This window comes from Benincasa hispida, chromosome 8 (assembly GCF_009727055.1).
Source record: "Benincasa hispida cultivar B227 chromosome 8, ASM972705v1, whole genome shotgun sequence".
Taxonomy (NCBI): domain Eukaryota; kingdom Viridiplantae; phylum Streptophyta; class Magnoliopsida; order Cucurbitales; family Cucurbitaceae; genus Benincasa; species Benincasa hispida.
In genome coordinates, this window is record NC_052356.1 from 30,730,694 (window position 1) to 30,756,587 (window position 25,894).

A 25,894-nucleotide genomic window follows, 5' to 3' on the forward strand; every position below is an offset into this window, starting at 1 on the left:
GAATACTATCAAAAGACCTACGTACTCTACTGTCTAGGCCAAGTCAAAGAACTTTAGACAATCCACCTCCCCCACCGCATGTTAGATCCATTAGTTTTCATAAAGAATCTACGATCAACTACAGAATATTACCAAAAGGTGTGCATATTCCTCAATCTGAGACAAGTTAAAGAACTTCGGACAATCCACCATCCCCACCGCATGTCCGATCCATCGGTTTACCAAAAGAATCTAAGATTAACTACGGAGTATTACCAAAAGGTGTGTGTATTCCCTCGTTTGGGTTGAGTCAAAGAACTTCAGACAATCCACCTCCCCCACCGCATGTTAGATCCATCGGTTTACCAAAAAAATCTACGATTAACTTTGGAATATTACCAAAAGGTGTGCGTATTCCTAAATCTGGACCGAGTCAAAGAAATTTGGACTCTCCACCTCCCCCAACGAATGTTGGGTCCATTGGTTTACTAAAAGAATCTAAGATTAACTTTAGAATACTACCATAAGGTACGCGTATTCCCTCATCTGGGCGAGTCAAAGAACCTAAGATGAATATCCACCTCCTCCACTACATCCACATTCTCTTTTCGTTATTTGGTAGGCTGAATATAAGTTTAATTTTGGGATGTATCCTAGAGCACGTATTACACTATCCGCTTCAACTGGAAAGGAGCCACTATGTGTACCACATCAATCCCATTTTACATCCCAATCATTTGCTCAATTTAGAGTTCTTGTTATTGCTATTAATACAAGTGTTGTGCTTATATTTGAAGTCGCCCTCGTTCAATTTAAGAAATAAGAAAAATGGGGGCCTACAACTTTATAGAAAATGAAGATTGTGACGAGTTAATTGTATTAGTTGTGACTATTATCTACTTTAATTATCTCTCCTTCCATTGTTTTATAATTTTCATACTACTTCAAAAAAATTATAGTTTGTTCTTTTCGTTATGAAAAATCACATAAATGAGAGAATTTTATCATTCATTTCTTTTTTATATATATTGGCTTGGAATTTTTCTTGCATTGTTAATGAATTGTTGTCGAATTATTATACATCAATAAATAAATAACTAAGATCGGTTATTCTTGAAGATATTTATGTCGTAATAACTTTTGCTAATATGTAAATAATAAATATAGCCGATGGTGAAAATAAGAATTTAATTTGAGTGTTGAGAACAAAAAATGCATTTCCTTTCTATATATTAAGAATATAATGTTAAACAATAATAAATTACATGAGTGTACAATGAAAAGTTTTATTATAGTGAATTTAGTTCGTATATCATCTCTAGGATTCGCTTGTTTGATGGATAAGTATAATAGATACCAACGATTTGTGTTGTCTTCAGAACCTTGCATATGAAAGTTGAATTAATGTAAAATAATCCTAAAATCTACTTCATTGGGGATAAACTTTGGAAAAGACTCTTTAAAATGGATTTCATGCATACGAATAGTAGTCAGTAGATTTAACAACTCAGACTACTCTTTCGAAAATTTTGGGCCTTAGACGCCGTATTATGTAGCGTCTCACTGTATTCCTATCAGGTTTAGTGGTTGCAACACTTCTTCCCTAGGCTTGGAAGTTCAAATTTATGCTTAATTGGCTCAAGTAGAACATATTATAAACCAAATCACTGACTTGGCACCAATTATTACGCAAATTACACAAAACAAACAAATATGTATGTTAAAATGCCAAAATCAATTGCAAAACAGGAAAATGGTGAGGGTTTGGAGAAAGCATGCCTATTTGGATAGAAAATTGTAAAAGTTTACGGATTAGGGATAAACCATGATGACTTTAAAATGTCATCAAAAGGAACCTGTAATGTCGGTTCTAAGACGTCAACAAATTAAGCAAATATAATGGGATTTTTTTTAAGTCTGCATTTTAGATTTCTTTTCAAAGTACAATAAACATTTCCAGAAAAAAGAAAAGTTACCACTTTACATGTTTTGTGAAATTGATTACGGATGTATTGGTTCGAAATTACTTTTTTAACACACATTGATCCTCACGTTGTCTAAAATCAGTCACATGGACATTTGACAAGTGGTTTAAAATTAAGCTTTTTTAATTGAAGAAAGATAAGACAATAAAGTGGAGTCAACAATTTGCGTTGAAAACTTTGAAACATCATGTAAAAACTACACAGACAAAATGTCAATTTTGGGTTGTTAGTTTTATTAAAAAAACTTCTTATCAAAAGCATTTTCTAACAAATTCCGTGTTTTACCTGTTTGCCTAAAACTAAAACATTCTTTTTTTGTTTTATGACGAATGTTGTCTTCATTTCGACAAAGGAGAAAAAAAAAATATAAAAAGAAGGCAATTGAAGAAAATGGGAAAACCCAAAGGGGACATGGTGACGTTTAGTTCTAATGTATATTTTGGAGCATGGGCTCTCATATTCCTTGGGTTGTACTTTGGAATCTACCAAACGGATGCAAAACGAATTCTTTTGGTTGATGCAGGCGACTCTATTTTACAAAATGAATTGAGGGATCACATTATAAAACATCCAAAAAGGCTTCTTTTCCATTTCTCACTCGGGAAACCAAAGAGAGTATCTGACTTAGCTTCACCTTTCAGCTTGGGAATACTATCAAAAGACCTACGTACTCCACCGTCTGGGCCAAATCAAAGAACTTCAGACTATCCACCTCCCCCACCTCATGTTAGATCCATCGGTTTACATAAAGAATCTACGATCAACTATAAAATATTACCAAAAGGTGTGCATATTCCTCCATCTGGGCCCAGTCAAAGAACTTCGGACAATCCACCACCCCTACTGCATGTCTGATCCATCGGTTTACCAAAAGAATCTAAGATTAACTTTGGAGTATTACCAAAAGGTGTGCGTATTCCCCCGTCTGGGCCGAGTCAAAGAACTTCAGATAATCCACCTCCTCCACCGCATGTTAGATCCATCGGTTTACCAAAAGAATCTACGATTAACTTTGGAATATTACCAAAAGGTGCGCATATTCCTCCATCTGGACCGAGTCAAAGAAATTTGGACTCTCCACTTCCCTCACTGAATGTTGGGTCCATTGGTTTTCTAAAAGAATCTAAGATTAACTTCAGAATACTACCATAAGGTGCACGTATTCCCTCATCTGGGCAAGTCAAAAAACCTAAGACGACTATCCACCTCCTCCACTGCATCCACAGTCTCCTTTCATTATTTGATAGGTTAAATATAAGTTTAATTTTGGGATGTATCCTAGAGCAGGTATTACACTATCTGCTTCAACTGAAAAGGAGCCATTATGTATACCACATGAATCCCATTTTACATCCCAATCCTTCGTCAATTTAGAGTTCTTGTTACTGCTATTAATACAAGTGTTGTACTTATATTTGTAGTCACCGTCTTTGAATTTCAGAAATATGAAAAATGGGGTCTACAACTTCTCAGAAAATTAAAATTGTGAAGAGATAATTGTATTAATTGTGACTATTATCTATTTTAATTATCTCTCCTTCTATTGTTTTATAATTTTCATACTACTTCAAAAAAAGTATAGTTTGTTTTTTTTGTTATGACAAATCAATAAATAAATAACTAAGATCGGTTATTCTTGAAGATATTTATGTTGTAATAACTTTTGCTAATACGTAAATAATAAATATAGTCGATGGTGAAAATAAGAATTTAATTCGAGTGTTGAGAACCAAAAAGGAATTTCCTTTCAATATGTTAAGAATATAATGTTAACAATAATAGATTACATGAGTGTACAATGACAAGTTTTATTATAGTGAATTTAGTTCGTATATCATCTCTAGGACTCGCTTGTTTGATGGTTAAGTATAATAGATACCAACGACTTGTGTTATCTTAAGAACCTTGCATATGGAAGTTGAATTAATGTAAAATAATCCTAAAATCTACTTCATTGAGGCTTCCGTGTCATCTTTTTGCCTTTCTTTTTATGAGTCTTGTTTCTTCTTCTATAGCTTCGATAGGAACGTGACTCTTTTTGGGTGGAGTTTGGTTATCTTCTCTTTCAATGAGTCACTACTATCCACCCTTCGTTGTCATCTTTAACAAGCTCATTTTTCTTTTCGAAATTTGCTGTTCGAATCTCTTGTTGGAACTGAACAACTATAGGCTCGAATTCTCTAAACTGGATCGAGCTTTGTCTTTAAGCATGGGACACAGATAGTAATGGAACATTTAAAGTCGTCGTTACTGTAGCGTGATTTGTCTGAGCTACTTCATCCAATATCTAGCTCAATCTTCTTTTCACGAGCCAACTTTATAATTTGTTCCTTCAGCATGAAGCATCTTTCAACTGGGTGACTAATGACCCGATGATACTTGCAGTAGTTAGGATCATCTATTTTTCCTTCTTGTTCTGGCCGCTTGCATTCCAGTAGCTGAATAAGTTGCTTCTCTAGTAGTTGCTCCAACATATCTACCACATCAGAGTCAGAGAATGGATAAACCTTCTCTTGTCATTCTTTAAGAGTTGGACGACACTTCTCGCCCTCATTGTGCCTTCTTTCAAATTTTGTTTGTTTTCCTTTGAAGGAAAATTTCGCAGGGTCACATGAATGACCATAGATTCTTTTGTGGCATTACCTAAGATCTTTTCAGTGCCCTTGGCATAATTTTTGTATTTTCTCCCTTCAGAGACTAAGAAATCTTTAGTTTCCCTGTTGGCAATGCTCAGCTCCATATCATGAGCGCATGTTGCCAGCTCCTCAAACGTACGAGATTTTATCCCTTATAGGATGTAGAAAAGCTCCCAGTGCATGCCTTGAGTGCACATCTCCACTGCAGATAATTCAGTAAGTCTATCTTTGCAGTCCAGATTTAAAGCTCTCCATCGGTTGATGTAATCGACGACTGTCTCTCCCTTCCACTGTTTGGTGTTCGTCAGCTTCATCAGCTAACAGTGCGCCTTGTACTGTAGAAGTGGTTTAGGAACTCCCTTTCTAGCTCTTCCCAACTGCCAATCACTTCTGGCTCCAAATCAGTATACCAATCGAAAGCATTTCCTTTCAAGGTACGGACGAACTGCTTGACTAGCTGGTCTGCTCTTGTTCCTGCATTTTCTCAGGTTTCAATGAAGTGTGCAACATATTGTTTTGGATTGCCCCTTCCATCGAACTGCTAGAACTTTAGAGGTTGATACCTAGCTGGCATTCTCAGGTTGTCGATTCTCTTGGTGTATAGCTTCGAGTACATAAAGGAAGTTTGCAACGGTCCTCCGTACTGAGCTCTTATGGAGTTTGTGATCATATCCTGGAGCTGTTGAACTGACAAGGAGGCAATAGAAGTGGATTGTGGTGGCTGACTTTCCTGCAAGACAATCTTTCCTTTGTCATTGGCTTTTGTAGCTGGGGATTGACTTGATTCAACAGTATCTTGAGCTTGTATCTGATCTCTTAAAGCAGCGATTTCATGATCTCACTCCTGTACAGCCTTCGTTAGGATATTTATCTTTACCTCCATCTCTGCCATGGTCGATTCAGTTGTTACATCAGTCATCATGACAGACACTACATCAAAATGTGATTCTTTCTCTAATAGATCAGTAGCAGAAGCATAGTTTTTGAACAAGGGATTTTTTCTGAGGATGATCTCGCCTTTAAGAGATTCCATCAGCTGGTCCCAGATTTCCTCCGTGATGATAGAGCTTATATAAGTGTTGTTTGCGATGGTAGCTTTGGATGCAACTTTCTTTGGTGCCATTTGTAGATTTGTTAGACTTGGATGACGAGAGAGAGATGAGATGTAAAGATGTCCCACTAGGCGTGCCAATTTGTTCGCACGAGATTCCAAGAGAATTTATTTCGTGGAACTTGAACTTTGTATTTGTATTAATTTTGTGGAAAGTGAGTACAATCTCTAATACACAGTATTTTGATGCTTTCAAAATAAACTATAAACTTTAAGCTAGTTGATCTTTTCGGTGATCGACCTTTGGGCTTGTTGATCTTCTTGCGTGATCGACTTTTGGGCTTGTTGATCTTCTTGGGTGATTGGCCTTTGGGCTTGTTGATCTTTTTAGATGATCGGCCTTTGGGCTTGATGATCTTCTTAGATGATCTGCCTTTGGGCTTGCTGATCTTCTGGGATGATCGGCCTTTGGGCTTGATGATCTTCTTGGACGATCGGCCTTGTAGGCTTGTTGATCTTATTGGAGGATTAGTGTTCACACGAGGCTTCCGGAGAAACTTGTTTCGTGGAGTTGAACTTGAGTTGGTGTTGATATTGAAGTTGATTTGATGCGATGTGGTCTAATCTCTAATACTTGATCCTCTGATTCTCTCTCAGTTGGGTGAATGTGCTTGACCTGAAGAAGAAAAGCACCGAATGTTCTTGAAGCAGAATTCTTGGAAGAGTCTTCTTTGTGTCTTCAAGAGTCTTCTGTTTCTAGGAGTGGAGTCTTGGAAGTCTTCTGCTTGTTGATGAATTCTCTGGACTCTCTGAATGTAGAAAATACTTGTATCTTCAAAGGACTTCAGTCTTCAGAATGCTTGTATCTTCAAAGGACTTCAGTCTTCAGGTGTGATCAGCTTCAAGAGTCAATGAGTCTTCTGGTTATAGAGAATTCCCTATAAGCTCTCTAGAGTATAGAATTGCTGACCCCTCCAAATGAGGAGAGTTTATCTATTTATAGAGTTCACAGGTGAGCTTGGGTTTGGTTGATCCATGGGCCTGGCCTTTGGGCCCAATTAGTTAGACTTGGGCTTGGTTGGTCATGGGGTTGGCCTTTGGGCCCAATTAATCGGATTTAGGCCTGATTTGACATTTGGGTAAAATTCAGCCTATTTTTGGACTTAGTTGGACTTTGACCTAAATAATAATATCAAATTGGGTCCAATTAATCTTATCTGATTCAACAGTCATGATAAAACCACGTGGCGTCATCGAAATTTGTCTTCAACTTCAATTTAGGACATATGTTAACTTCTAATTGAGCCCAAATTTAATGATTCGGAATTTCATCATTAATTTAGTATATGACGTGGCAACTTGTGATTGGTCTAAAATTTCTTATTCAACACGCATAAATGAGAGAATTTTATTATTCATTTTTTTAATATATTGGCTTGGAATCTTTCTTGCATTGTTAATGAATTGTTGTCGAATTATTATACATCAATAAATAAATAACTAAGATCGGTTATTCTTGAAGATATTTATGTCGTAATAACTTTTGATAATATGTAAATAATAAATATAGCCAATGGTGAAAATAAGAATTTAATTCGAGTGTTGAGAACAAAAAATGCATTTCCTTTCTATATGTTAAGAATATAATGCTAACAATAATAAATTACATGAGTGTACAATGACAAGTTTTATTATAGTGAATTTAGTTCGTATATCGTCTCTAGGATTCACTTGTTTGATGGTTAAGTATAATAGATACAAACAACTTGTGTTGTCTTCAGAACCTTGCATATGAAAGTTGAATTAATGTAAAATAATCCTAAAATCTACTTCATTGGGGATAAACTTTGGAAAAGACTCTTTACAATGGATTTCATGCATCCGAATAGTAGTCAGTAGATTTAACAACTCAGACTACTCTTTCGAAAATTTTGGGCCTTAGACGCCGTATTATGTAACGTCTCACTGTATTCCTATCAGGTTTAGTGGTTGCAACACTTCTTCCCTAGGCTTGGAAGTTCAAATTTATGCTTAATTGGCCCAAGTAGAACATATTATAAACCAAATCACTGACTTGGCACCAATTATTACCCAAATTACACAAAACAAACAAATATGTATGTTAAAATGCCAAAATCAATTGCAAAACAGGAAAATGGTGAGGGTTTGGAGAAAGCATGCCTATTTGGATAGAAAATTGTAAAAGTTGACGGATTAGGGATAAACCATGATGACTTTAAAATGTCATCAAAAGGAACCTGTAATGTTGGTTCTAAGCCGTCAAAAAATTAAGTAAATATAATGGGCTTGTTTTTAAGTTTGCATTTTAGATTTCTTTCAAAGTACAATAAGCATTTCCAGAAAAAAAAGAAAAGTTACCACTTTACATGTTTCGTGAAGTTGATTATAGATGTATTGGTTCGAAATTACTTTTCTAACACACGTTGATACTTACGTTGTCTAAAATCAGTCACATGGACATTTGACAAGTGGTTTAAAATTTAGTTTTTTTAACTAAAGAAAGATTAGAGAATAAAGTGGAGTGAACAGTTTGCATCGGTAAACTTTGAAACATCATGTAAAAACTATACAGACAAAAATGTCAATTTTGGGTTGTTAGTTTTATTAAAAAAACTTCTTATCAAAAGCATTTTATAACAAATTCCGTGTTTTACCTATATGGTCGTGTCGTGTAGCCTCAAGTTAACAATCGTTGGGATTAATTAAACGATTATGTAGATTTTTCTATGCGATCATATAATATTTTCTAAATGATCATTTAGCTAATGCTAAATGATGGGGTAAATCATTTACTCTATCGCGTAGCATTGGTTGCCTGATCACGAAGACGCTGGAGGTAGACGACCGTAGTGGGAGCATATGATGCTCATTATTTAGTAAAAGGCGCGTGCTAAATGATCGTGTAGTTAGCATGCTTCATCACATAGTTACTGACTACACGATCATGTGGTATACGATACGAAGGCGCTCGCTCAGCGATCTTTTAGATGATAGTGCTTCACTGCATCATTGTCATGCGTTATGCGAAGCGTGCTGCATGGTCACATAACTCGTGCTTCATCGCATAGTAAAAGGTACACGATCGTTTAACTCTGAAAGCGTAGGTAAATGATTGAGTAAAGTGTTTCCTCTTTCGTGTAGGCGATTGCTGGGAAGTTTTGTACACGATCAGTGGAGACGCGGACTTCGACCGGACAGTTCAAGACCCAGTTCGCCTGTTTGAATCGGAGACTCTATGCATTTGTAATAGTTAGCTTTAGTTTTGAGGATTTGAGGCAATTTTTCCCAATTCATCAAGATTTGTTTAATATACATGAGATGTATGTGGTTTATATGGCAAAGTGTTTGACATATAGATTTAAAATCCACCTTAGATTGTGCAATTATTCATGCATCATGTATTATAAGTGTTGTAATATTACATGATGAAATTACAAGAAAGCATGCGCATGCATCATGAAAATATAAGAGTTATATTTGCGCATGCAGTAAACATATTCATGCATCATCTTTATATTATAAGCATTATAGTATAAGGGTGAATGGAAGCATGTTTTTGCTTGATTCGTTGCTTTCTTGTATAAGTGTTATATAAAAGGTAGCAAGGAATGAACAACGCATGAAGCATGACACTTAGGCTGTTTATAAGCGTTATGAATGCCTTTTATGTGTTTGCTTTGCGTTGTGAATGGTTTTGATTGTTTCTGTTATAAGAGTTATAATAGAAATTAGAACTAAAATCGATAAGAAAGAGTTGCATGCGGACTTAGGGTGAACTCATGTTTTAAAAGGGTTTTAAAATTGGATTAAGATAAACCTAAGTTCCAAGGTTCTAATAGGATTAGCAACCTAGTTTAATCTTTTTAAATTGGTTTAATAGGATTAAATTGGTTGGCATAAAATATTAAAATTGTATGAAATCTATATATAAGGGACCTTTTGTCTAAGGCAGGTTCTGTCTAGGCTGGGGTACTTAAGTTGACGGAAATAGAACACCCCTACCTGGGAACCTTCCTGGAAAGGTGAATTAGATAGATTTTATGCAAGCATGCGATAATTGGTCAAAGACTCCGTTAAAGAGTTTAATGGATGATGATCAAAAGTTGTTTCGGTAAAAGTTACTCTTGGGCAAACCTAAAAAGTGACTTAGTTAAAATCCTTAATCGTGTTTTTTTCTAAGTAAACTAAACCCTAGGTTATAAAATACTCAGTGGAGAAAGAGTTGTATCTGATATGTCAATGATTCCACTCACGTTTCTCCTTAAATGTTCATACCGTGAGATTCATGCTTGGCCTCATGGTGCCCTGGGAGCATCCCCCTTCAGATGGTGTTTGCATGAGTGAATATCAAGGTGGATGGAGAGAGTGTTTTTGGTAAGTGGGTGAAGGGTGTGTGTCAACATGTCCTACGATCTTTGTCATTGGTTTGCACCATGAGATCATTTTCTACTCCCTCGTGGCGCCCTGGGAGCGTTCCCTGTCTCTTATACACATCTAGATGTGTATAAGAGACAGAGATTAAGGTGAACTCTAGAAATGGTTAGGGTCACTTTAGATTTTGCCCCAATCGGATCTTTTCCCTTTGGATTGGCTGCTTGGGGCGGATCTCTAGGGCCTAAAATGGCGGGTCATACTTACCGGAAATTGTTAAGTAAGTTAATGATTTCTTGACCAAATCAATGATGGCTAGTCGTTATAGAAGCAAGAGTTATTCTGGTATTAATGACTGGTTGACAATTTCTCAATTCAGAGGAGGGATAATTGACCTCCCTTCGGCGACTTTTGTCCTCGTCATTGCGTTATCAGGATACTCCTGTCCATAGCCACATTTTATGATTATGAGATATGGAAAATGGACGTCAAGGCTGTCTTTCTAAATGGTAATCTTGAAAAACCATCTACATCACTCAACTAGAGGGGTTCGTAATTCCAGATCAAGAGCAAAGAGTTTGCAAGCTTAATAGGTCCATTTATGGGCTGAAATAAGTGTCTAGATCATGGGACATTAGATTTGACAGTGTGGTCAAGTCGTTTGGCTTTGATCAGAACATTGATGAGCCTTGTGTTTTCAAGAAAATCATCAACAACTCAGTAGCTTTCCTGGCACTGTATGTGGATGATATCCTACTCATTGGGAATGATGTAGGTTTTTTTACTGACATTAAAAAGTGGCTAGTTGCCCAGTTCCAAATGAAAGATTTAGGTGAGGCACAATATGTTATAGGGATCCAGATTATTTGGGATCGTAAGAACAAGAGGTTAGCCTTGGCTCAAGCATTGTAATCGATCAAATGTTGATCAGGTACAGGATGTAGGATTCCAAAAGGGGTTTGTTACCCTTCAGGCATGGAATTGTATTGTCTAAGGATCAATGTCCTAAGACACCTCAAGAGGTTTAGGAGATGAGACGGATTCCCTAAGCTTCAGTTGTTGGAAGCTTAATGTATGCAATGTTGTATACCAGACTTGACATTTTCTATGCAGTAGGTATTGTCAGTCGGTATTAGTCCAATCCAAAATTTAATCACTGGACGGCGGTCAAGACGATCCTCACGTCTCTTCGGAGAACGAGGAACTACATGCTCGTGTATGGAGATAAGGATCTGATCTTTAAAGGATACGCAGATTTTGACTTTCAGACCGATAGAGATTCTCATAAATCAACATCGGGGTCAATGTTCATGCTGAATGGAGGGGCTGTAGTGTGGCGAAGCATTAAGTAAGGATGCAACGTGGACTCCACTATGGAAGTCGAATACGTAGCCACTTGTGAAGCAGCTAAGGAGGCTTGTTTGGCTGAGAAAATTCCTTACAGATTTGGATGTTGTTCCAAATGTGGATTTGCCTATCACTCTTTATTGTGATAATAGTGGGGTTGTGGAAATTCGAAGGAACCTCAGAGTCATCGTCGAGGCAAGCATATCAAACGAAAATACCACTTGATCAGGGAGATTGTGCATTACAGTGACTGTCTCTTATACACATCTAGATGTGTATAAGAGACAGCCTTAAGATTGTGATAACAAGTGGGGTTGTGGAAATTCGAAGGAACCTCAGAGTCATCGTCGAGGCAAGCATATCAAACGAAAATACCACTTGATCAGGGAGATTGTGCATTACAGTGATGTGATAGTCACGAAGATCGTGTCGGAGCACAACGTTGCTGATCCATTTACAAAGGCTCTCACAGCTAAAGTGTTCAAGGGTCACCTGAAGAGTCTAGGTCAGTGGGACATGCGACATCTTGTCTAGGGCAAGTGGGAGATGATACTGGGGTATGCCCTAGTTTATTGTATATTGTACATGTATTTATCTTATATTGTACATTAGTCTCCCGAGGCATTAGGGCAAGTGGGAGATTGTTGGGGCTGGTGTCCTAATTCTCCCGGAGTCTTGTAGTTTGTAATCTATACACATTGTTAAGAATAAAATAAGAGTTATTTGATCTGACATTTACTCATATCCAATAAACAAAGCTACATGGTTATTGTATGTAAACTTAAGCATGTATATGAGATATACAAGTGGATCATGCCTTAAGTTATAACCTAAATAGGTCTGTAGTATAAGGATTAAGGAGGGATACGTGATCCTGGTGACACTACAATTATGGCCTGCTTTGTAGAGGTTTGTAAGTGTTGTGAACTACTACAGATGGTAGATCCTCACCATTCATGTGGAGACATGCGAGCGAGGGTGTCCTATACAAAGAGTTTGTATAACACTGGACCACGAGATAACTAGTCTCTATGTATATCGTCGTTGATACTAGAGACTTACATCCACCTAAACGACCATAGGTGACATGACCTCCATCCTGAGTGTTTTGGGAACTTTTGCCTTTGATGGCGGCCCTTTGATTAGTATGGGTGAGAGTGGTCAGATTGCCAACTCAATATGCCTACCTTTCTGGGGACTTGTCTGATTTGGGAGCTGGGAACTCAGTTACACAAGATGGAATTCACTCCTTCCCCGAAGCAGGGGTAAGTAGATACATTGCTCCCTTAAGGGCTGATTCCGGGTCTTAAACATAGTGGCCACAACTTCTCTTTAGAAGATAGGATTCATTCATAGTAGGACTATGACTCATGTTCATTAGAAGGATCAGTGGTACTTAAAGAGTTAGATGTAACTATAGGAGCATAACAGTTATTGGCTCAGCTGTACTTACGAGCGATTTGTGAAGGGTTATCGCACTGTTGATTTGTTGATATGGACACATAATATATCTGTAATAAGGAGAGTTCAGCTGTCGGACTTTAGTGGAGTGCCTGGCAGTTAACGGATAGTGGATCCCATGACTAAAGAGTTTAGTTAGTTATTCACGTACCATTGAAGCTTTGAGCTACAAGTCCATAAGGTCCCCTTGGTAGCTTAGTGGATTGAAGTTGAGAATCAGTTCTTGGTGTTGATTTGAAATGTTCAAATTGACAAGAGATAATTCGATTATATATGATATGATTAGTGTGATGTATGAGATACATCAAGTGGAGCAATAATGTAAATGAGATTTACATTAAGTACCATGAAATAGAAAAAGCAGTATGATTTATATGTTTCATGAGATGAAATATTAAAATTGTAGGTTATAAATATACTATGGTAAGTTGCTTATCATATATATATTTATAATATTATTAATTATTAGATAATTATCTCTTTTTCTCTAATAACCAATTGAGTGGGAGGTTATTGGTTGTTTCATGGTAACTATGAGATAAAAGAAAAAATGTTTTCCTAAATTTAGTAGTTGTTCATTTTGAGAGTTTCTATTCTCAGAAAGACTCATGGTGGCTGTTAAGTGAATAGGATTCACTAAACGATAGTTGAAGAAGAGACTATACGATTACACGATAGTCACTTAGCTGGCCGATAGCTAAACGATCGTAGAGCTTTTGCTAAATGATCACGAAGCTTCTTATAAATGATTGGGCATCGTCTATATAATAGACCTTGTCATCTCCCACTTACTCAATCGTTTACACGATTGTTCCTCCGGTTTCGTCTTCTAACCAAGTCCAAATAGAGCCCACACTTTTGGATTCTCACACCGAGAATACCAAGGTAGCCATTATGGTGGTGTCGTACTCAATTTGACGTAGTCGAGGTTATTGGAGGTCGTTCGTTGTGTTCGTGGTCTTGGAGTTTGTTGTGTTCTTGATTGTTGTATTGCAGTCGTTGTGTATGAGCGTTCGTGTGTTACCGTCTTGCTGGTTGAACAAGCGTTTGTGATCAAGGGTGTTGAAGATGAGTCTTCAAAGGTATGTGAATTCCTGCCCTTGATCTTAGTAAAACATGGTTTAATTTTGTTTTGTGTATAGCCTGTATGTTTCCGTTTCTTGATTGTAATTGTTAACATTCAAATACGAATGAAATTTGGAATGATAATTCCGCTGCTCATGAAAATCCTCATGTCCGATTTCCTTCAAATATTTCATTAGCTTTGTTGATGACTATTCAAGGTATGGGCATATTTACCTAATTCGTCAAAAGTCTGAAACATTTGAAAAGTTCAAAGAATATAAGGCTGAGGTTGAGAATCAATTAGGTAAAAAGCTTAAAACACTTCAATCAGATGGAGGTGGTGAGTATATGGACTTGCAATTCCAAAACTATTTGATAGAACATGGAATCCAGTCTCAACTCACAGTCCCTGATACACCTCAACAAAATGGTGTGGCAGAAAGGAGAAACAGAATCTTGTTGGACATGGATCGTTCCATGATGAGTTATGCACAATTATCAAATTCTTTCTGGGGATACGCAATTGAAACTACATTGTACATTTTGAACATGGTTCCCTCGAAAAGTTTTATTGAAACACCTTACGAGCTCTGGAGTGGACGTAATGGAAGTTTACATCACTACAAAATCTGGGGTTGCCCAACAGGTGTTGGTGCAAAATCCTAAAAAGTTGGAACGTCGTTCAAAAGTATGCCTATTTGTAGGCTACCCTAAAGAAATGAAAGGTGGTAACTTTTACGATCCTTAGGAAGATAAAGTGTTTGTGTCGACAACGCAGTAAGCTAGTAATAGAAGAAATGTCTAGAGAAACGACAAATGCATCAACAAGAGTTGTTGATAGAGTAGGTCCATCAACAAGAGTTGTTGATGAAACTGGTACTTCACATCCTTCTCAAGAGTTAAGAATGCCTCGTCGTAGTGGGAGGATTGTGCAACAGCCTAACCGGTATATTGGTTTAACTTATTGGAAATGTCCCAGAACTCGCAGTTCGTAAATTTTGTGTTAAACATTCTATTTATCAATAAAATATTGTTGAGTATATTATTCAATAAAGTTGTTGATTTTGCACTCTATTATGAAAATCCAATAAACATATCCATGGCTAAAGTATGAATACTTTAACTTTATGTGGTGACATAAACAAGATCAAGTTAATAGTATATAACCTAAATGGTCTATAAGTATATGGATGAAATTGGTTATCTCATCCACATATCATTCATGTAGAGACATGTGAGTGAGGGCATCCTATGTAATTAGTTTACATATAGACTGGACCACGAAATAGTCACTTTCTTTTATAATGACCGTTTACTGTTAAAACTAACTATTTCATACTTAAGTAACCTAGGATAACTCGCTCTTAATCCTGAGCTAGCTATGAACTCCTGTTTATTCGGGATTATCCTTTGATCTTCATGGGTGAGAGTAGTCCAACAACACTGTTCAATAAGCCTTCCATTTTAGGGATAAGACCAGATGGATAACTGGGGACATAGTCCTGCAAGATGGAATTCACTCCTACCTATTTGGGGTTAGCAGATAGGTTGTCCCTTAAGTGCTGATTCTAGGTCTTGAACAATCGAGGTCCCACCTTCTCATGATAGAGAAAGGCATGATTCATAAGTAGTATTATGAATCAAATTGTTCATCAGAGAGTCAGTGGGAACTTAAGGAATAAGATGTATTTACAAGGGTAAAATGGTAATTTTGACCCAACTATAATTACGAACGACCTGTGAAGGATCGACTTATTGATTATTGTTTATATGGACAAAATTATATATACAGTGAGGATAGTGCAACTATCGAGCTATAGTGGTATATCTTGATAGTTAACGAATAGTAATTAATTTGATTAAAGAGTTTTAACAAATTAATTACAGATCGATGGAGCTCATAATATGTAGGTCCATTTGGTTCCTCTACTAGCTCTTAAATTTAAATAACAAATTGAGTATTGATGTATGAAATTAGGGTTATGAATTTGAAATGTTCAAATTCAATTTTAGGGTTTTCGATTGATTGTATATGATGCAATTACAAACGTTTAATTTAATCAAAATTAAACAAAATTGTAAAATCAATTAATATTTAAATTATGATTTAAATATAAAATTGATTTATTGGTGAAATTGATATTTTATTGATTCAATATTAAGATATTAAATTAATGTTATTTTGATTAAAAATTTTAATTGAAAAAATTAATTAATTAAAATTAGTTTTTGTTTAAATTAATTATATTTGAATTAATTTTATAAAAATAATTTAAATTACAAACATAAAATGATTTTTGAAAATTATTTTAAGTTAATGGGGTTTTCCATTTTTGGGAAAAACCCACTAATATAATTGATGGATTATCACTAAATTCCAATGTCATTTTGTGATGAGCTTCAAGCTGGAGCTACCCACTATACAACCCTGTATAATTGCATGAATTCTACTTATATATAGAGTTTACTCATATATATAGAAGCTCCATGCATGAAGATAATTAAACATTCCGAGTTTTACTTGCTGAAGTGAAAACCTGAAAACCTTACACATCTCTCACTTGTTCTTCATTAATTCAACTTGATCTAAGTGTTTCCATCATACATTCCAACTCGAGCATAGTGGAGAAGATCTCGGTGGTAGTCCTCTTGAAGATTCAAGCTCTATCTTGTTGAATTTCAGTTGAATTCGTGGAGGAAATCTTCAAAGATAATATGTGTTTCAAACCCTCTTATGAGTATCATATGAATAGCATGCTTAAAACTCAAATTAAATATGTTTAAGTACTTATTGATTCTGAAGTTTTCCGTTGCGTGATATATCATTCCTTCATAAGTGAAACTCAATTCATCATACCAGGCAATGGCTTCGAGGATCTATTGACTTTTAAACAAGCAATGAATGATGTGGATAAAGACCAATGGATTAAAGTCATGGACCTTGAAATGGAATCTATGTACTTCAGTTCTGTCTAAAATCTTGTAGATAAACCTATTAGGGTAAAACCCATCGATTGCAAATGGATCTACAAGAGAAAACGAGACCAAACTAGTAAGGTATAGACCTATAAAGCAAGACTTGTGGCAAAAGGGTTTACCAAAAGAGAGGGGGTAGACTATGAAGAAACCTTCTCTCTGGTTGCCTTGATAAAGTCAATAAGAATACTCTTGTCCAGTGCTACATTTTATGATTATGAAATATGGAAAGTGGATGTCAAGACAACCTTTCTACATGTCTCAACCAGAAGGGTTCGTTGAACAGGGTTGAGAGCAAAAGGTTTGCAGGCTTAATCGATCTATTTATGGGTTGAAACAAGCATCCAAATCCTGGAATATGAGATTTGAAACTGCGATCAAATCTTACGGCTTTGAACAAAATGTTGACAAACCTTATGTTTACAAGAAAATCACTAACAAAACTGTCACTTTTCTGGTGTTGTATGTTGATGATATTCTACTCATTAGAAATGAAGTAGAATTTCTAGCTGATGTTAAGAGATGGCTGGCTACACAATTTCAAATGAAATATTTGGGAAAAGCACAATATATTCTTGGGATCCAAATAGTTTAGAATCGCAAGAACAAATCTTTAGCATTATCTCAACCATCTTATATAGACAAGATGTTGTCTAGATATAAAATGCAAATTCTAGGAAAGGAACATTGCCTTTCAGACATGGAATTCATCTGTCTAAGGAACAAAGTCCTAAGACACCTCAAGATTGAGGATATGGAACAAATTCCAAATGCATCAGCAGTAGATAGTTTAATGTATGCAATGTTGTGTACTCATCTCGTTATATGCTATGCAGTTGGAATAGTCAGCAGATTTTAGTCCAATCCTGAATATGATCATTGGACTACCGTTAAGAACATTCTCAAGTATCTCTAGAGAACAAGAAATTACGTACTCGTGTATGGTGCTAAGGATCTGATCCTTGCTGGATACACTGATTCTGACTTCCAGACCGTCATAGATTCGAGGAAATCTTTCGTTCTCGATTAAAGTGTTCGAGGGTCACCTAGCAGGACTAGGTCTTCGAGATATTTGTAACTAGGACAAGTGAGAGATTTTATGGGTATCTGATGCCTTAGTTTATTGTATTTATTCTTTATATTCTCTCAGTGTAACTCAACATTGTATATATTTGTATATATTGATCCACTGGAGTTTCAGTCCAAGTGGGAGTATTGTTGGGTTGTGTGTCCTAAAACTCGCAGTTTGTAAAGTTAAACACATTTTATTATCAATAAAGATGTTATTCAACATTTCTTCAATAAAGTTGTTACTGAATCTTTAAATTCCATTCATACAGTCTAAATCCAATAAACTAAGATCTTTAAATTGCATTCATACAGTCAAAATCCAATAAGCTAAGATCCAATGTTGTTACATGAATACTTGAACTTTATATAGAGACATAGAGATGGATCAAGTTTGAGTAAATAGCCAAAATGGTTGTGTGCCTTATTCTGGCTATTGGGATTGGTGTCCTAATTCTCCCGGTGGTCTCATAGTTTGTAAACATTTTGTGCACACATTGTTATTAATAAAATAAATGTTATGCATTCACTCATATTCAATAAACTAAGATCCGTGGTTATTTCATGTAACTTAAGCATGTATGTGAGACATACAAGTAGATCATACCTTAAATAATAACCTAAATGGTCTGTAGTATATGGATAAAGAAGGGATACCTTATCTTGGTGACACTACGGATACGACCCACTTTGTAGATGTTACAAGTGTTATAAAGTGATACAAATGGTCTGATCCTGACCATTCATGTGGAGACATGCAAACGGGGGTATCCTATACAAAGAGTTTGTATAAGACCGGACTACGAGATGATTAGTCTCTTTATGTAATGTCGTTGATAATTGAAACTTACATTTCACTAAAATTACCATAGGTGACATGACCTGAATCCGGAATGAGTTGGGAACTCCTGCCTATGAGGTCGGTCCTTTGATTAGTATGGGTGAGAGTGGCCAGATTGCCAACTCAACAAGCCTACCTTTTTGGAGATTTTTCTGATTGGGGAGCTGGGAACCTAGCTATACAAGACTGAATTCACTCATTGTTCAGAACATTTTATGAACTTGAAGAACTATGACTTATTGTTCATTAGAGGAATTAGTGGTACTTAAGGAATTAGATGTAACTACATGAGCAAAATGGTAAATTGGCCCAACTGTACTTACGAGTGATTTATAAAGGGTCATCACACTATTGATTGCTTATATGGACACAGAAATATATCAGTAATGAGAAGAGTGCAACTGTCAGTCGCTAGTGGAGTGACCAACAGTTAATGGATGATGGATCTCATAATTAAAGAGTTTAGTCAGTTATTCATGTACTGTTAGAGCTTCAAGCTACAAGTTCATGAGGTCCCCTTGGTAGCTCAATTGGTTCAAGTTGAGAATCAGATTTTGGGTTGATTTGAAGTGTTCAAATTAACAAGAGGAAATTCAATTATATGTGATATAATTGATATGATGTATTAGATACATTAATTGGAGGAATTAATATAGATATGATTTATATTAAATACCATAAAATAGAAAAAAAAAACTATGGTTTATATGTTTCATATGATGAAATATTAAAATTATAGGTCATAAATATAATATGATAAGTTGGTTATCATATTTATTTATAATATATTAATTATATGAATTAATTCTTTTTCTTTAATAATCGATTTGGGTGGGAGGTTATTGGAAGTTTTATGGTAACCGTGAGATAAGAGGAAAATTATTTTCCAAAATTTGTAGTCGATTCATCCGAAAAATCTCACGAAAAAAGCTATCAAGTAAAAAGTGTTTTTACTAAGTGATAATGCCGAGAGCATACACAATCGAGCTAAGAGTTGACTATACGATAGTTACTCGTTGATCGCTGCTACACGATCGAGTAGCAAAATCTATACAATAGGCTTCCATTTTCTAAATGATTGAGTACATCGTCTATACGATAGACAGTCTTCATCTCCCACTTACTCGATCGTCTAGGATCGTATACCTCCTGTCTTCCTCAATCCAAGATCATACATTGCCCATAACTCTTAGATTCTCACATCGAGAATACCAAGATAACACTTGTGGTGGTGTTCTAAATTCGTTCGCGGATCGAGCTGGACTCGATTCGGTTTGAGGTGCATCCAATTGTTCTTGTTGTTGGTTGTTCCGTTCATTGCATTCGAGTGCATTGTTGGACGCATAGGAAATCGATCGAGGGATACTTGAAGAATAGTTCTTCAAAGGTACGCATACTCTATCCCTTCTATTTTCTTGTAGCATGCGGTAATTTCTGTTTATGCATAATCTGTTCATTTTCGTTTAAGACTGTAACTGTTGTGTTCATTCTGAATGGAATTTGGAATGATCCACTTCCGCTTCTCAAAGGATCTCTATTTTTATTTCCTTCAATTGGTATCAGAGCCAGGATTTTTTGATATTCCAAATTCCATTGTTGTATTGAACTCTTTTACAGTCGTGGTGGGTTTTAAGTTTTCTACAATGCATTTAAGAGTTAAATGTGTCTGTGGATGTGTTGATGGATGTTTATGGGATGATTGCCTCTATTTAAAGCTTTCTTTATGTTTACAAAGTGTTAATTTGTAAGGGTCCTTATGTTTTTGGGCATAATTAACAAGCAATCGAGTTTGTATTCGAAGTGTTTGAAGTTTTTTGAGTCGTTCGTGTTGAAGTTTCGAAGCATGGAGATGTAGTTCTCATCTAGGAAAAAGACCAAAGGTTGATCGCATCGTGTAGAAAGTTCTACCCGATCATGTAGTATTTACTAAACAATCGTATAACTGATGCTAAACGATTGAGTAAAGAGTTTACTTTATCGTGTAGTGTTGGTTGCTCGATCACGTGGATGCTTCAGGTAAACGATCGCATAGAGTTTTTGACACTCATCGTTTAGATGGCGCGCACACTGAATGATCGTGTAGTTCAACATGCTTCATCGCATAGTCACTGACTACACGATCACCTGGTATACGATACTTGACACTTGCTTCGCGATCGTTTAGATAATTATGCTTCATCGTATCATTGTCGTCTATTTGATCGTTTAAGGCATGCGTTACATGATATGCGCTGCACGATCGCGTGACCTTCATGCTTCATTGCATAGTCAAAGGTACCTGATCGTTGCTAAGCAATTGTTTATGCTCTTACAGTGTTGCTAGAAGATCACAAGGAGTTGTTACACGATCGCCTGTTTGAAACGGTAGACTCATTACTCTTTGTAATAGTTAGCTTTGTTTTTTAAGGATTTGAGGCTAGTTATCTCGGTCCATCAACTTTTACTTAATGTACATGAGATGTATGTTTGTTTATATGCCATAGTGTATGACATATAGATTTAAAACCCACCTTAGGTTATGTATTTTATTCATGCAACATATATTATAAGTGTTATATTATAATAAATGGCATGATGAAATTACAAGAAAGCATGCTCATGCATCATGAAATATAAGAGTTATATTTATGCATGCATTAAGTACATTCATGCATCATTTTTATATTATAAGCGTTATAGTATAAGGGTGTATGAGAGTATGTATGCTTGTTTCATGACTTTGTTATATAAGAGTTATATAAAAGTAGTAATAAATGAACAATGCATGGAGCATGACACTTAGTTTTATTTATAAGAGTTATGAATGCCTTGTATGTGTTGCTTCGCATGGTGGATGGTTTTAGTTGTTTCCTTTTATAAGCGTTATAATGGAAATTAGAACTAAAGTCAATAAGAAAGAGTTGTATGTGAACTTAGGAGAACTCATGCTTTAAAAGGGTTTTAAAATTTGATTGAGATAAACCTAAGATCAAGGTTCTAATGAGATTAGATACCTAAGTTTAATCTTTTGAATTAGTTTAATAGGATTAAACTGATTTGAAGAAAATATTAAATTTGTATTAAATCTATCCATAAGGGACCTTTTGTCTAAGGCTGCTTCTGGCTAGGCTGGGGTATTTAAGCTGACGGAAACGAAACACCCCTACCTGGGAACCTAGTTGGAAAGGTGAATTAGATAGATTTGTTACAAGCATGCAACAGTTGATCAAAGTCTTCGTTAAAGAGTTTAATGAATGATGATCAAAAGTTGTTTAACTTTCCAATTTAAGAGTTACTGAATGGTAATATTAAGGAGACCATTTACATGGCTCAACCAGATGGGTTCATTGTTCTAGATCAAAAGCAAAAAGTTTGCAAGCTTAATATGTCCATTTATGGGCTGAAACAAGCATCTAGATCGTGGAACATTAGATTTGATAGTGCGAACAAATCATTTGGCTTTGATCAAAATGTTGATGAGCCTTGTGTTTACAAGAAAATCATTAACAGCTTAGTAGCTTTCCTGGTGCTATATGTGGATGATATCCTACCCATTGGGAATGATGTAGGTTTTCTGACTGACATTAAAACGTGGATAGTTGCCCAATTCTAAATGAAAGATTTGGGAGAGGCGCAATAAGTTTTAGGGATCTATATCATTCAGGGTTGTAAGAACAAGAGGTTGGCCTTGTCTCAGGCATCGTACATTGAAAAGATGTTGACCAGGTACTTGATCCAGAATTCCAAGAGGGGTTTATTACCCTTCAGGCATGGAATTGTTTTGTCTAAGGAACAATGTCCTAAGACACCTCAAGAGGTTGAGGAAATTAGACAGATTCCCTATGCTTCGGCTGTTGGAAGCTCATGTATGCAATGTTATGTACTAGACCTAACATTTTCTATGCAATAGGGATTATCAATCGATATCAGTCCAATCTAGGATTAAATATCATTAGAAGAATTTTAGGCTTTAATGTCAGTTGGAAAAAGTGAAATCGGATGTACAATGTCGGTTTTTAAAAAAAGGATCTTTAATGTCAGTTTTAAACCAACATTGAATATGGGCTTTAATGTCGGTTTAAAACCGACATTAAAGGTGTAATTATTTTTTTTCTTATTTTATTAAAAAAAATTAAACAAGTACTAGTGCCCGCTTTATCCCTTTCATCTTTACCCTATCGCGCATGCCGACTTCCATTTCTCTCTTACCCAAACCCTAACTGATCTCCTTCACTGTCTGTCCGTCCGTGGTTGTCCGCCGGTCGTCCGTTGGTCTCCTTCAGTCTCTATCAAGTTTGCCGTCCGTTGTCCTTCAGTCTCTAACCGTCGATCTCCATCGCGTCAGTGTTCAGATCTGTAGCCATGGGTACAAATCTGCCAGTGGGTCGTCAGTTGTCGGTCGTCTCTCCAGTGAGTCGTCGGTCGTCTCGGCCAGTGGGTCGTCTCTGCCGTGGTCGATCTCCATCATGTCCGTTAGTATGATATTTTCTTATATCCATTTTTTTTCAACTTGTGATATATTATTCTCACAAGATCCAATAAACTATCTGCCCTTTCATCCTTAACCATATATCCAATATCAAAAGAGAGAAAAATGGTCCAAAGGAAGTTTGAAAAGGATATTCTGACTCCAATCAGTATATATTTTCTCATTTGTATGTATTTTCTCTTTGATGAAACATGAGAATCAGTTACTCATTGTATTGTTTGACTGAAATGAATTGATGCCTAATGAGTTCATTGCGTCTATTTTACTGCTTCTGTTGAACAAATTGGGGTTCAATTTGAAAAATGGAGTGACCCATCCCAGTACTCTTGTTGTTGTAGTTTTACTTGTACATGGTGGAACCAATGTTATATAGTTAAAATTTAGCATCTATGATTTGTAATTAGAACTTAATCCCTATAATTTAGATGATTGGATTTCTACAATTGATGCAGAGCGCTCGAGTTTCTTCACATAATTTATGTAAATAACTTGGAAGGTGGAGATGTAGCCATTTTTGTCTATTAATTTTCGTGCATAATTCTTGAACCTTTTGCTAAATTTTTGTGGATTCACCTAACCAAGAAAATAGGATTTCACAATTTTGTCAATAAGCTTTTTGGAACGTTTACTGTAATTATTGTGTGATATAAGCCTTAAAGCTGATGGATGTAAGCATTATTAGACAAGAACATTAATGAAAGTTACTTGAAGAAGTTCTATTCTCATGCTTTGTTTCATACTGTGCATATCCCATGCAATAAAATAGTAACTTTTAAAACCTAAAACTGAAAATGTTGTATGATTTAAGATTGTGCTCATACTTTTGTTATTGTGTTGTTGTTTTTAAAGAAGAAAGAGGCAAAATGGGTATTTGGGTTTGTTTATTTCAAGATTTTTGGTTCTAGTTTAGTACTTCAAAATTCTCCTTGTAAGTTTCTTTAGACATTCTTCACGTAGGGTAGTGTTGGGATTTGTGGCGTCATTTCATAATTTTTGAGAAATAGAAGTGTTATGCAATTGTTTCTATATTGATTCAGAACATTTTATGAACTTGAAGAAGCAACAAAATTTAATTTCGTATTAGAGAAATCTCTTTTTCAAATACTATAGGTCTTGAAGAACATCGCTCGGAGAAGAACAAATGTTTAGATGTGTAAATCCTAAATTTTGTTTTGTGTAAATCCTGATCTATTGATTGATTGTTGGATGTTTAGATTTTGTTATTGCTCCATAGAACTAATGTTAGATTTGTGATATGTTTCCATATGTTAGGTATTTTAATTCATTGTTAGTTTTTGTAAATCATTGTTGTTTATGTTTGAATGCCCTTTCATCCCTAACCATAGATTCATACTTGATTTTGAGTGAAGTTTTTTCAATTTGTTAGGTTCAAGTTTGACGTGTAAGGCTAAATTTTGATTCTTGAGGATTTGGAAGGAAGATAGGAAGATTGCATTCAATGTGTTTTAAGAAAGGTTGACAAGTGGAGAAGGTCACCCAACACAAAAAAGGACTTCATAACAATATTAATAACAAGTACAAGGTAATAGTTATAAGATGCTTATCTTAAAAGTCTATTTGTTTAAATTTTTTTTGATGTTCATATTTTACAATCATAATTTTATGCTTTTAAATTTTACCTTGTTATTGTTTTTTTTTTTTTTTTTTTTTTTTTGTAGATTAAGTTGCATATTTACAATCATAGATAAGTCATGGATGAAAATGAATAGAATGTCAGTGAGTATGGTTTAGGGGTCGAGATGTTTATTAAAAATGGTCTACAACATTCAAATATATCGAATGTCATGAGTTGTCCATGTTTGAAGAGTGTGAATGCAAGACTCTAGATGTGAACAAAAAAAGAGACCACTTGTTTTTTAATGGTATAGGTTCAAAGTTATCAGATATGAATTTTTCACGGTGAATCATTACCGATTAAGAGAAACAATGAAAATGTGTCTACTAGTGAAAGAGACGAAGTTGATGAGGATGATGTTGATGTTGATGACACAATTGGAATGTTTGAGGCTACATACAATAACTATTTTAGTGGAAAATCCAATAATTTTGAAGAATTATTAGATGATGCAAAGAAACTATTGTACCTAAATTGTAAAACATTTTCACAAATATCTACATTGGTAAAGTTATATAATTAAAAGCTAAATTTGGATGGAGCGATAAGAGCTTCACTGAGTTGTTGGAATTAATTCATGACATATTACCTAGTCCTAATGAATTCCATGAAATTTTCCAACTTCTACTTATGAAGCAAAAAAGATGTTGGGTACTCTTGGAATGAAGTACAGAAGATTCATGCATGTAGAAATGATTGTTGCTTATTTAGAAAATAACTCTCTAATGCAAATGTATGCCCCATTTGTGGTACGTCAAGATTGGAAGCTTAAAAAAAATTTAAAACGAAAGGGCTAAGATATCCCAGCAAAAGTCATGTGGTATTTCCCCCCAATACCAAGATTTGAAAGAATATTCGAAAGTAAGGAAACAACAAGTTTATTGACGTGGCATGCTAAAATATAAAGAAACAGATGGTTTTATTAAAACATCCCAAAGATGCCCTATCGTGGAAAAAAAATAGACAATTTGTCGCCAGAGTTTGGTCAA